Source organism: Bubalus kerabau, chromosome 4 (assembly GCF_029407905.1).
Source record: "Bubalus kerabau isolate K-KA32 ecotype Philippines breed swamp buffalo chromosome 4, PCC_UOA_SB_1v2, whole genome shotgun sequence".
NCBI lineage: Eukaryota > Metazoa > Chordata > Mammalia > Artiodactyla > Bovidae > Bubalus > Bubalus kerabau.
The window spans coordinates 119,408,375-119,421,021 of record NC_073627.1 but is presented as its reverse complement, the minus strand read 5'-3'; the positions used below and the strand labels follow the sequence as shown (position 1 = coordinate 119,421,021).

General features: G+C 39.5%; 1 protein-coding gene and 1 long non-coding RNA gene across 6 annotated transcripts in view; one reads left to right on the top strand and one right to left on the bottom strand.

Moving 5' to 3' along the window:
- Window positions 1-12,647, top strand: part of PRUNE2 (prune homolog 2 with BCH domain) — a 295,032-nt gene that overhangs the window by 167,453 nt on the left and 114,932 nt on the right. The window lies entirely within an intron of this gene.
- Window positions 2,741-9,026, bottom strand: LOC129650158 (uncharacterized). The gene is made up of 4 exons (XR_008713635.1): window positions 8,775-9,026; window positions 6,341-6,393; window positions 4,089-4,254; window positions 2,741-2,895 (listed from the first exon to the last, which is right to left on the bottom strand). It is a non-coding gene; the product is annotated as an uncharacterized LOC129650158 (long non-coding RNA).

The following is a 12,647-nucleotide window of genomic DNA, read 5'->3' as shown; positions in this document are numbered from 1 at the left end:
AGCATCAATTTGTCGGCACTCAGCTTTCTTCACAGTCCAACTCTCACATCCATACATGACTACTGGAAAACCCATAGCCTTGACTAGACGGACCTTTGTTGGCAAAGTAATGTCTCTGCTTTTGAATATGCTATCTAGGTTGGTCATAACTTTCCTTCCAAGGAGTAAGCGTCTTTTAATTTCATGGCTGCAATCACAATCTGCAGTGATTTTGGAGCCCCCCAAAATGAAGTCTGACACTGTTTCCACTGTTTCCCCATCTATTTCCCATGAAGTGATGGGACCAGATGCCATGATCTTCGTTTTCTGAATGTTGAGCTTTAAGCCAACTTTTTCACTCTCCTCTTTCACCTTCATCAAGAGGCTTTTTAGTTCCTCTTCACTTTCTGCCATAAGGGAAGAGAATGCACTGGTCATAAGGGAAGAGAACGCACTGGTCATAGCAAACACCCTGTTCCATCAACATAAGAGAAGACTACACATGGCCGTCACCAGATGGTCAACACCGAAATCAGATTGATTATATTCTTTGCAGCCAAAGATGGAGAAGCTCTATACAGTCAGCAAAAACAAGACCGGGAGCTGACTGTGGCTCAGATCATGAACTCCTTATTGCCAAATTCAGACTTAAATTGAAGAAAGTAGGGAAAACCACTAGACCATTCAGGTATGACCGAAATCAAGTTCCTTATGATTATACAGTGGAAGTGAGAAATAGATTTAAGGGCCTAGATCTGATAGAGTGCCTGATGAGCTATGGAATGAGGTTCGTGACATTGTACAGGAGACAGAGATCAAGACCATCCCCATGGAAAAGAAATGCAAAAAAGCAAAATGGCTGTCTGGGGAGGCCTTACAAATAGCTGTGAAAAGAAGAGAAGCAAAAAGCAAAGGAGAAAAGGAAAGATATACCCATTTGAATGCAGAGTTCTAAAGAACAGCAAGGAGAGATAAGAAAGCCTTCCTCAGCGATCAATGCAAAGAAATAGAGGAAAACAATAGAATGGGAAAGACTAGAGATCTCTTCAAGAAAATTAGAGATTCCAAGCGAACATTTCATGCAAAGATGGGCTCAGTAAAGGACAGAAATTGTATGGACCTAACAGAAGCAGAAGATATTAAGAAGAGGTGGCAAAAATACACAGAAGAACTGTACAAAAAAGATCTTCATGACCAAGATAATCATGATGGTGTGATCACTCACCTAGAGCCAGACATCCTGGAATGTGTAGTCAAGTGGGCTTTAGAAAACATCAGTATGAACAAAGCTAGTGGAGGTGATGGAATTCCAGTTGAGCTATTTCAAATCCTGAAAGATGATGCTGTGAAAGTGCTGCACTCAATATGCCAGCAAGTTTGGAAAACTCAGCAGTGGCCACAGGACTGGAAAAGGTCAGTTTTCATTCCAATCCCAAAGAAAGGCAATGCCAAAGAATGCTCAAACTACCATACAATTGCACTCATCTCACACACTAATAAAGTAATGCTCAAAATTCTCCAAGCCAGGCTTCAGCAATACATGAACCGTGAACTTCCAGATGTTCAAGCTGGTTTTAGAAAAGGCAGAGGAACCAGAGCTCAAATTGCCAACATCCGCTGGATCATGGAAAAAAGCAAGAGAGTTCCAGAAAAACATCTGCTTTATTGATTATGCCAAAGCCTTTGACTGTGCGGATCACAATAAACTGGAAAATTCTTCAAGAGATGGGAATACCAGACCACCTGACCTGCCTCTTGAGAAACCTGTATGCAGGTCAGGAAGCAACAGTTAGAACTGGGCATGGAACAACAGACTGGTTCCAAATAGGAAAAGGAGTACGTCAAGGCTGTATATTGTCACCCTGCTTATTTAACTTCTATGCAGAGTACATCATGAGAAACGCTGGGCTGGAAGAAGCACAAACTGGAATCAAGATTGCTGGGAGAAATATCAATAACCTCAGCTGATGTTTAGTTGGCATCTATTCCTTGACAGTCTTTTTGTGATTATACCAAACATATCTTTAGGATCATGAGAGATCACAACTTAATTTTGTAGTGTAGGGAGAAATTACATAAAAAAAGCTTCCCTGGTAGCTCAGATGGTAAAGCGTCTGCCTACAATGCGAGAGACCTGGGTTCCATCCCTGGGTCCGGAAGATCTGCTGAATAAGGAAATGGCAACCCACTCCAGTACTCTTTCCTGGAAAATCCCATGGACCGAGGAGGCTGGTAGGCTACAGTCCATGGGGTTGCAGAGTCAGACACGACTGAGTGACTTCACTTCACATAAAGAAAAAGAGTCTTCTGATATTTGACAACTAACACTGTTAGTGTGTTTGATCTAAGAACTCAACTGATGGAGAAATAAATACTACCTACAGCTACGATGCATCTATAGACCATATTTTTTTTATTAACCAGCAAATGTATTATACTTAAGGGAAATTTTTGGTTCATATGCATAAATAAGTTACTTTAAAATTTTTTATGGGCATAACCTGAGCCATTAAGGCTTGGCTAGAAATTCTCTTTGAAATCTTTATTTGGCCCCAACTCTAGGAAAGAATTCATCTGGTATGGAGTTCAAACCTTATTCCTTTAGATAAATGCAAGAAAAGTCAAAATAAATGAGATGTGATTACTTTTTATTTTTTTATAATTCATTGTTTAGCTTTGGTTATGATGGGTCCTCGTTGCTGTGTGGGCTTTCTCTAGTTGCTGCAAGCAGGGCTACTCTTCCTTGTGATGAATGGGCTTCTCCTTGCGGTGGCTTCTCTTGTTGCAGAATACAGGTTCTAGGCGCACGGGCTTAGTTGCTCTGCAACGTGTGGAATCCTCCTGGACCAGGGATCAAACTCGTGTCCCCTGCATTGGCAGTTGGATTCTTAACCCACTGTACCACCAGGGAAGTCCCTAGAAATTATTTTTTAATTAAAAATGTTTTCTAACTTCTGGAAACATAAAGACTTGAGTCAGACAACAGATAACCTAACTAGAGGAAATTTGGCTATCTACCTTGATCACTGAGAAATTTCTACTTAAATATAAAAATTTTAATTTTAAATAAAATGTTGGGTTAAATAGAAAGGTTTTATAAGTTATTAGAAAGCAAGTAAAGCATTTTTCTTGCAGTGTGTGGGAGCCACTAAATGTCTTCATTGAGAAAGTAAATTTGGGACAGTCCATCATTTGAATTAGAGTTTATATTAATGAGATTTCACTTTAATACCTTCTGGCTCTCTCCGTTGACCCATGTTGGTGGTCAGTCAGATGACCTCTCAATGCCGAATTCTAAATTTGTCAGCATATAATTGGATTGCTGCTCTTTTTCACTGAGCAATGGATATTCAATATTTAACATCAAATTGGTGACTCAAATTAGTAAAGGATCTGCCTTCAATGCAGGAGACCAGGGTTTGATCGCTGGTTTAGGAAGATCCTCTGGAGAAGGGGATGGCTAACCACTTCAGTATTCTTGCCTGGAGTATCACATGGACAGAGGAGTCTGGCGGGCTACAGTTCACAGTTCTGCAAAGTTGGACACGACTGAGCAACTAACACTTTCACTTTCTTTCTGCATCTGTAAGGGCTTCCCTAGTGGCTCAGTCGGTAAAGAATCTGCCTGTAATGCAGGAGTTCCAAGTTTGATCCCTGGTCTGGAAGGATCCCCTGGAGAGGGAAATAGCAACCCACTCCAGTATTCTTGCCTGAGAAATCCCATGGACAGAGGAGCCTGGCAGGCTACAGTCCATGGGGTCGCAACAATTGGACACAACTTAGCGACTAAACCACCAACCCGCCACCATCACCACCACATCTATAATTCCTTACCTGCCATTCTGAAATCCAAAAACTCTTTGGCAGTAAACTCTGACCTGATATTTATAGTCTTTATCCCACTTTATACATTTTGTTGCATAAATATTTGTGTGTTTTCAGCAACAAATTGTGCCCTAGCATAGTTTTCATTATGTGCTGCATATTACCTTTCTCAAGTAAGACATAAATCATGAATTACAAAATACTGGTATTTTGGAAAAGGCTCAGTTACCTATATTAATGAAGGCATTAAAGAATATTAGTAACACCATTTATTGAGTACTTACTGAGTATAAAGGCACTGCTTTAAACTGTGAGCTTGAGTCTTCACATGGAGACACTTAAAGACAGAGTTATGTTGGATACAACTGCTATCCCAATCAGGAACGCTGGCATTTATTCTCACTTCTGTAAATTTGCCCATGAGATATTTCATTTCTGCAAGGTGGCATTCTGTGTGGAAAATAGGGTTGTAAAAAAGTCACATCTTACCACAGCGACCCACAAGATTCTTGTTAAAGGCAAAGAGATGGATGGCTTTGCTCTTGGTCCCTCAAAGCACTTTGAAGCATTCATTTTTCCCCTGGATGAGAGTAATGGAATGTGCTAAGGAATCCACTCATCATGTCCTTTGGTCAAGGTCCTTAAACCCTTAGCTCCTCTTTGCCTCAGTTTCCTCACTTATCAAATGAGCTCAAAAGCCACCTTTGCCCATTTCACAGGGTGATTGTGAAGCTCTGATGAGGTCACATATGGAAAGGGCTGTGAAAGGTAAAGGAAAAAAAAAAGTGGTCTGTGACACAGTCCCTTTCACTTCATCCCTCTCATCTTCCCCAAACAAAGTATCTTGAATTCTAAAATACAACAGTCAAAGTCCTTATCGTTCAGAGTTCTAAATGTAGGTTACCTCGAGTTGGGTTCTGAATAGGAGGAAAGCAATGAAAGCCAGGATGATGCAGAGTACGCACTGAAATACATGCCCCTCAACAGCCATAGCTTTGAGGCTAAAGTTATATCTTAGAAACCTGCCATCTTCAGAGTGCCAGTGAGCTTGCAGACCCGCAGTGGTTAAATCAATAGTTAATGATGTTCGCCATGTAATTTGAGCCTCTAGTTTGTTTATGCTAGACCAACTTTATCCATACTCCAAACAAATTATCTCTTATAATTACCAGCCCGAAGATAAATCTCTAAATGTTTTTCTGATGATAGTGCTGTGGTTGGCAGGTGTTAAAAGTGCCTCCCAGGGACAAAGATTGAAGATGAGCTTGTTCCCGCAAATCCTTCAGGCGAGGATGTTGCGCTTTCTAGCCTGCCATGTGCAAAGGCGCCTTGTATGGTGCCCTGTTAATGAAATCTAATAGGCAAAGGTCGTATATCTTTACAAAGAAAAATGCAAAGCTGGGATGTGATAAATGGGCTCCGTGGGGCTCAGTGGATGAGGTTTGGGGAGAAAACCCATGTTTGAACAGTCAGCATGGTTTCTCTATAATGTTTATGCCTTAAATATCACCCTGTAGTGATTCTTCTCACCTGGTAGAATGATTAAAATAAATACAAAAATAAGAAATCTCTGTGTCTTTAGTGCTTTGAACCATAGTGACTGGTCATCCAATGTTAACATTATAAACATTATCCACCAGAACAGTTTGCCTTAGAGAAAAGCTGGAGATCTTTAAAGAAATCCTTTTGTAAACCTACCTATTAGTAATGTATCAATGTTTCTTAAATGCAGAAGTTTATAATCTATATATGTTGATGAGCGCTATCAAAATAGTAAGTAATGCATGCAGATGTGCAGAGCTATATCCAACAATTTATGCTGTTTGGAAGTAGATTGAAAATCAACATGCTTGATTTTCATCATGCTACAATGCAAGAATAAGTTAAATCTGGAATTATAAAGAGTTAAATAAATCAGATATCATTGAATTGAATCACTGCTGGTTTTAGGAGAAGTTACTAGTTCATTTGCTGTAGTTGTACTGCTGAGCTAAGAGACAGTTCAATAAATCAACTCAAGCTTGATGGATTCTTCAATTCATTGAAATGAGTGCGTGGAAGAGAAAAGAAATCTCTTAGTATTCCCTCTTTGACAAAAGGGTATGCAAAGAGCCTGAATGGATGAATGGTTGATTAATTTTGCCAGAAATTTTCTTGACAGCAGGAAATGTGTTTTTGCATTACTCTGTTTGCCTGGGATTTATTTGGTAGAATATGAATTATTGCATGTAAATTTGTACCTGAGGCTATGTTGCTGAAGTAGATGGCTCCTGGTGAGGTTTCTGACTATGAGACCTATAGTATTTTTTTATGGTTTTGCACTCTGCCCCCTTAGGGGTTGCCCTATAGCAGTTTGTATAAATGTCTGCTCTCACTGACATTATAGAAAAGTCAAGCACTGACAATGATTCAATATTGAGCTTGGTTTGGGTGATCATCTATGGCCCTCCTAAGGAAGGATGGGGCTGGAGGCAACCAACTGCCGATGTTTGATAATTCCTAGACTCATCAACTGGCAGTTTACTTAGGCACTTACCTTTATGGAAGAGAAGACACAGGTATCTCCTTGTGCTTCTGCTTACAGTAAGCCTACAAATAAATATGTTTCTTAGTTTTATCTCATCAAGAAGAGGTACAACCACATATGGAAAGACCTAGGCTGCTATTAATGACACTGAACTTAGTGAGACGAGAACTAGGAGTAGCCTCCTGCTTACCGCTTTCATACCCTTCCCATAAAGGTCAGTGTTCTGCTGCACATCATCTTCTGGATCACTGTGAAGGGTAGGAAAGCTTGTGGTTCTTAGGACTCTTCTGGGGATGTAGGTGATGCTATAATTGCTTCCATTAAGAACTCCTCGGCTGCCATATTCAGATGTGGGAATATTGGAAAGCCCAAGGATGAGTCTACGTATGAATTATTTAGCAAATATCCTGTTCATTTTGTCATCCTTCTAGGGGTAATACAGAACTTCCTCTTCCTTTTATGTACTAGACCAGAACTTATCTATAGTACATGGCACATCATATAACATTTTGCCTAATTTTGCAGTCTGTATATGTTTTGTTTGCATACTGACACCATTTCTCAAATGCCTATCACCATGGTGCTAATACTATTTCTGAAAATAAATGTATAGAGAAATTCTTTTTTATGGAAGTATAGTTCATTTATAGTGTTGTTAGTTTCAGGTGTACAGCATAGTGATTCAGATATATATATATATATATAATTATATATATATCCTTTTTAAGATTCTTTACCTTTATAGGTTATTACAAAATATGGAATATAATTCCCTGTGCTATACAGTAGGTCCTTATTGGTTATCTATTTTATATATAGTAGTGTTTATGTTAATCCCAAACTCCTAATTTATCTGCCCCCTCTACTTTCCCTTTTGGTAACCACAAGTTTTCTGTCTGTGGGTCTATTTCTGTCTCATAAATAAGTTCATTTGTATCATTTTTTTAGATTCCACATATAAGTGATATCTTATGATAGTTGTCTTTCTCTGTCTGACCTACTTCACTTAGTATGAATATCTCTAGGTTCCATCCATGTTGCTGCAAGTGGCATTAGAAAAATTCTCTTAAAATAGGTTTACACACAGACACACACACACATAGACACAAACCCTACTAGACCACGAGGCTGCAAAATAATTTCAACCTACTATCCAAATTTGACTTTTGATATTTTCTGCTTAGATTACAATAAAAGAATGAAAAGTGATTAAAAGACAACTAACTTAAGTTCCCTTTTGTGTCCATATCAGATATGGCACTCAGAGGGAAATAAAGACAAATAGCATATAAAAATGTACTAAAACAAAACTCAAACTTGGGTTTTAGTCACTGCTCTACCATCAATTAACTACGTGTGATACTAGGACTATTCCTGAAGCTTCTTGAACCTCATTACTCTTATCTGTTAAGTAAATATGGCTATTTTTGTTCTTGCTACTAGCTAGAGAATTGATAAACATCAACTAAGATTACTTTGATCTTATATAGAAAATCCAACATTGCTCTATAAACATAAAATTTTACTTTCTCTTGAAGTGTCATTACACCTTTAGGTTTTGATTCCTTTTTCAGTGATAGGCTGCACCAGCCTAGGAAGCTAACAAGTGATCCTAAAATCTCTTGTGGTCAGCCTTCTAGTTACTTTTGCTAATTCCCTGTCCTTGGTTACCAGGAGTCCAGCTGGTAGACTCCCCAAATTCTTTAGATCCCTTGATGACTTAATTTTCAGCCACTGAAGGGCTAGCCACTAGCTGTGATTAATGAGGAGAAAAACCTCTCTTCTTTCTCTATTTCTGAAGTGTAAAAAAGTAATGATTTAGAAGAAAGGATTTTCTCTTGAAGTGGCCTCTCCTGCAAATGTTGACTTCTTTTATTATCATTTATCAGGTTTTCATAAGTTATAGACTTGTCTGTCTCTCTCTGTAGTTCTTTGGTTGTGACAGAAACTCAACTCAGATTTGCTTTAAGGAAAACAGGGAACTAACTGCTCTAGTAAATGATAATCCCAGGTGGACCAAGCTTCTGGTACTCTTGGACTTGGAGCCAAACTGTGTCATCAGAGCTTGTCTCTCTTTCTCTACCTCTCGCCTCTTTGTTGGCTTCTGTCTCAGGTAGCTCTCCATGATTCCCCGTGATGGCCAAGGGAGCTTCAAACAAATGTGATCCTTAGATTTTGGAGGAAAGAAGAAAGAGCTTCACATAACTCCTGTGAAGGCTCTGACTGACCAGCTCAGGTCATATATTTTCCTGGAACCAAGTGGGTTATATAGCCAAGTGGGTGAAGTACAGGTTGGCTGGGCCTGAGTCACCCGCCACACCTAGAGCTCAGTTTCAGAGTAAGGACAGCCCACACAGCCACACCAAGTGACGAGAGGTCCTCCCCAAAGGAAGGAATGATGGACAGAAAAAATGCATGTGTCTATGGCAAACTAAGAGCTTACCTTGTGGCTCAGCTGGTAAAGAATCCACCTGTAACGCGGGAGACCTGGGTTTGATCCCTGGGTTGGGAAGATTCCCTGGAGCAGAGAAAGGTTACCCACTCTAGTATTCTGGCCTAGAGAATTCCATGGATTGTATACACCATGAGTTCACAAAGAGTCTGACTCAACTGAGCAACTTTCACTTTCATGGCAAACTGCTGCTGCTGCTAAGTTGCTTCAGTTGTGTCTGACTCTGGGCAGCCCCATAGACGGCAGCCCATCAGGCTCTCCCATCCCTGGGATTCTCCAGGCAAGAATACTGGAGTGGGTTGCCATTTCCTTCTCCAATGCATGAAAGTGAAAAGTGTAAGTGAAGTTGCTCAGTCGTGTCCAACTCCTAGCAACCCCATGGACTGCAGCCTACCAGGCTCCTCCATCTATGGGATTTTCCAGGCAAGAGTACTGGAGTGGGTTGCCATTGCCTTCTCCATCATGGCAAACTAAATTCCTCTTAAACCTAGTATTTATTATTTATAATACTCTAAGCACTGTGCTAGGATCTTATATTAACTATCTCATTTAGTCCTCTATAAATTATGAATTAGGTATTATTATCCCCATTTTGCATGCAGAAATTAAGGCTTTGAGACTAAGTAAATGACCCTAAGTCATGTAACTATAAATGGCATAGCTCAGAATTAGAGTCTGTCTCATTCACAGCCAAGGGTCTTTATTGTTTCATGTATTATATTTTCTCTTGTAAGTTCAATAATAGTAAAATTTACACATTTTTTTGGTCTTTGTCACCTTCCCCACTGTCCCTGATAACTCCTAGCTTCTGAATACCCTTTCATCTTAGGATTGTTAAATCACTGAATATCAAAACTCGAAGGGAAGTTACAAACACCTGCCCACATCCCCTCATTTCAGTGTAAGGAGAGATCATTTGGGGACAGAGAAAAACCAACTTGTTCTCTTGTTGCCCAGACTTGATATGCCATTCCACCCAATAGTACTTAACCTGAATCTTGTAAATAAAAGGATTTCAATAAATATTCTTTTTTTGATAATCAAACTATCTTTTAGCTACAGAATTCTTTAAATCATTAATATTATCTACACTTCAGAAAGAGAAAACCTAAAACTTTTTATAAGCAGATCACTTTAAAAAATCATTTCATGGATCACAAAATGAATAACAAAAACTCTAAAAGAGCAAAATGATACTGTGTTTTATGGTGTGTCATCGAAAATCATGTCAAAATAAGGACAATTCAATGAAGTCTCTGACCTCTGGTGTTGTAAAGAGTTCATAGGATGTTCTGAAACCTTGTAGGTGAGGATTTTAATTATCTGTTTTATCCACTTTTTTTTTAACCCCCTTTTATCCACTTCGAATCTTAAATATCTAAAGAAATATCTGTGGTTTTAGGATGATTCCCAAGAAACTGCATAGTCAAAGAATGAAGACAGAGGCATCTAGTTTGGAACAAGGTCTGTTGGTCAGGAATGTCATTTATAAGTACAACTTAAGATGCTGCTGTCTGTCTTTCAGACGTTGCTATTGTATATATCTGTTGGGATGGGACTGGGGGAGGTTAAACCCAATGACACAAGGGGTGGGTAACTTGCTTCTTTTCCCCTCTTAAGGACTCACACCTGTGGCAGACTCAGTCAGGTAGCAGAGTGGCCTTTCTCAGCAGCTAAAAAAAATAAATGACTCTACTATTATTTTCCCAGGTGGCTCAGTGGTTAAAAAAAAATTCACCTGCAATGCAGAAGACTATGGTTTGATCTCTGGGTCAGGAAGATCCCCTGGGGAAGGAAATGGCCACCCACTCCAGTATTCCATGGATAGAGGAACCTAGTGGGCTACAAGTCCATGGGGTCGCAAAGAATCAGATGTGACTGTGTGACTAAACAGCAACGTGATTTCCCCAGCTATCCCGCTACCTAACTACTTGCAGAATTAAGGTCCTACTGTATAACACAGGGACCTATATTCAATATCTTGTAATAAACCATAATAGAAAAGAATATTAAAATGTATATGTATAACTGAAGCACTGTATAGCAGAAATTAATACAACGTTGTATTGGGTTGGTCAAAAGTTTGTTCAGGCCCACCCCAGACCTACTAAATTAGAATCTGCATGTTAACAAGTCTCCAAGGTGATTTGTATTAAAGTTAGGCTCTGGGTTAACATCTTGTGACTCAAAAGTCCTTAGTTTTGTGGGGTGGGGAGGTAGAGTTGTATACCCTGCCTCTCCTAATAAAAGCTCTCTTGATCTTCCTATCCATCTCATGCAGAACTAAACATGTTCTCTGTTCAGCTCTAATATCTAGTAATGATAACCTCAGCTGAATGCTCCCCGTTCACTGACAAGTCTTTACAATGCATGGGGGCATGTGTACCCTTTAACTGAATCCAATGTTTACCAAGAGTCAGCTGTGTTTGCTCTCAAACCTGTTGGTACCAGTTGTACTAGTTCATATAATTACACAATTTAAAGAAACTGATGAAATAGGAGTGGAAAAAGATAGTTATTTCCAAGATGAATGCTTTGGAAAGACTCAGTGAAATGAAATGTGCTCTCTGAAAATATGCTCTCAAATTTGGGTGAAACAGCTATAAAAAATTGAGAGGGGATGATAAAAATGCACAAGGAATCCACATTCAGATTGTTTCACATATGTCTAAGTTTTTATTCCGCATTAATGAAACTGAAACTAGAAATGGCAAATTATGTGTATGGTTTTTGCAACAAAGAGAATGGGAAGCTCCTATAGACCCATGCTCAAAAAATATCTAAAAGGTCCTGGCTTATATGAAAAAAATATAAACGCATGCATAATTTTAAATTCAAAATCATATAAAATTGCTATTTTATTTTATAATAGGACATTATAAATGTTGGTGATGGACAGGGAGGCCTGGCGTGCTGCGATTCATGGGGTCGCAAAGAGTCGGACACAACTGAGCAACTGAACTGAATTGAAGATTACACTGTGTATATACTGTATAACTTTATTTTTAAAGAGTTAAGTAGAAGCGAAGAGTTATATTGCCTTCATGGACTCTTCCTTTTTAAGATTAGGAATTTGAGGTCCAGAAAGGTGAAGTATCTTGCTTTGGCTTCCCAGGTGGCACTAGTGGTAAAGAATCTGCCTGCCAAATCGGAGACATAAGAGACGTGAGTTTGATCCCTAGGTCAGGAAGATTCCCTGGAGTCGGAAATGACAACCCCACTCAAGTATTCTTGCCTGGAGAATCCCATGGACAGAGGAGCCTGGTGGGCTATAGACCATAGGGTCGCAAAGAGTCAGACACGACTGAAGCGACTTAGCATGCATGCATGCGTGTGAGTCTCCAAGTGTAGTCCCCAGACCAGCTCTATCAACATCACTCAGGAGCTTACTAGCAATCATGATTCTGGGTGGACCCAAGACCTACCACACCCTGAGAGTGGGCCCCAGGTGTTTGTTTCCAGAAGCTCTCTAGGTGAATCTGATACAGCTTAAGTTTGAGACCCATCGGACTGGAGAAATAGAACTTGGAGAAGAACCTGTTTCTCTATCAGTCTGGCCATTACAGTATCTGGCTGATTTGTCAGGTACTTTCTCGGAACCTGACAGTTCTTTCCCTCAGAAATTTTAGAGTTTACATAGTTTAAACAATGGGCTGCAACAGAAAACTCTCAGACGGAAGAAAGATTCTTTTCAACATACAAAGAGTAAAAAGAAATGCTAAACTGTACCTAAGGATCAGAAATTTCTAATGACCTAATTGACAGATAAACTTACTGTTAATACAGCTGTGGCTGCTTTTCTTGCTGCTGCTCTCATAGGGTTACAACGTTTTGAGGGCTGACTCTGAGAGATACCAGGCTAAG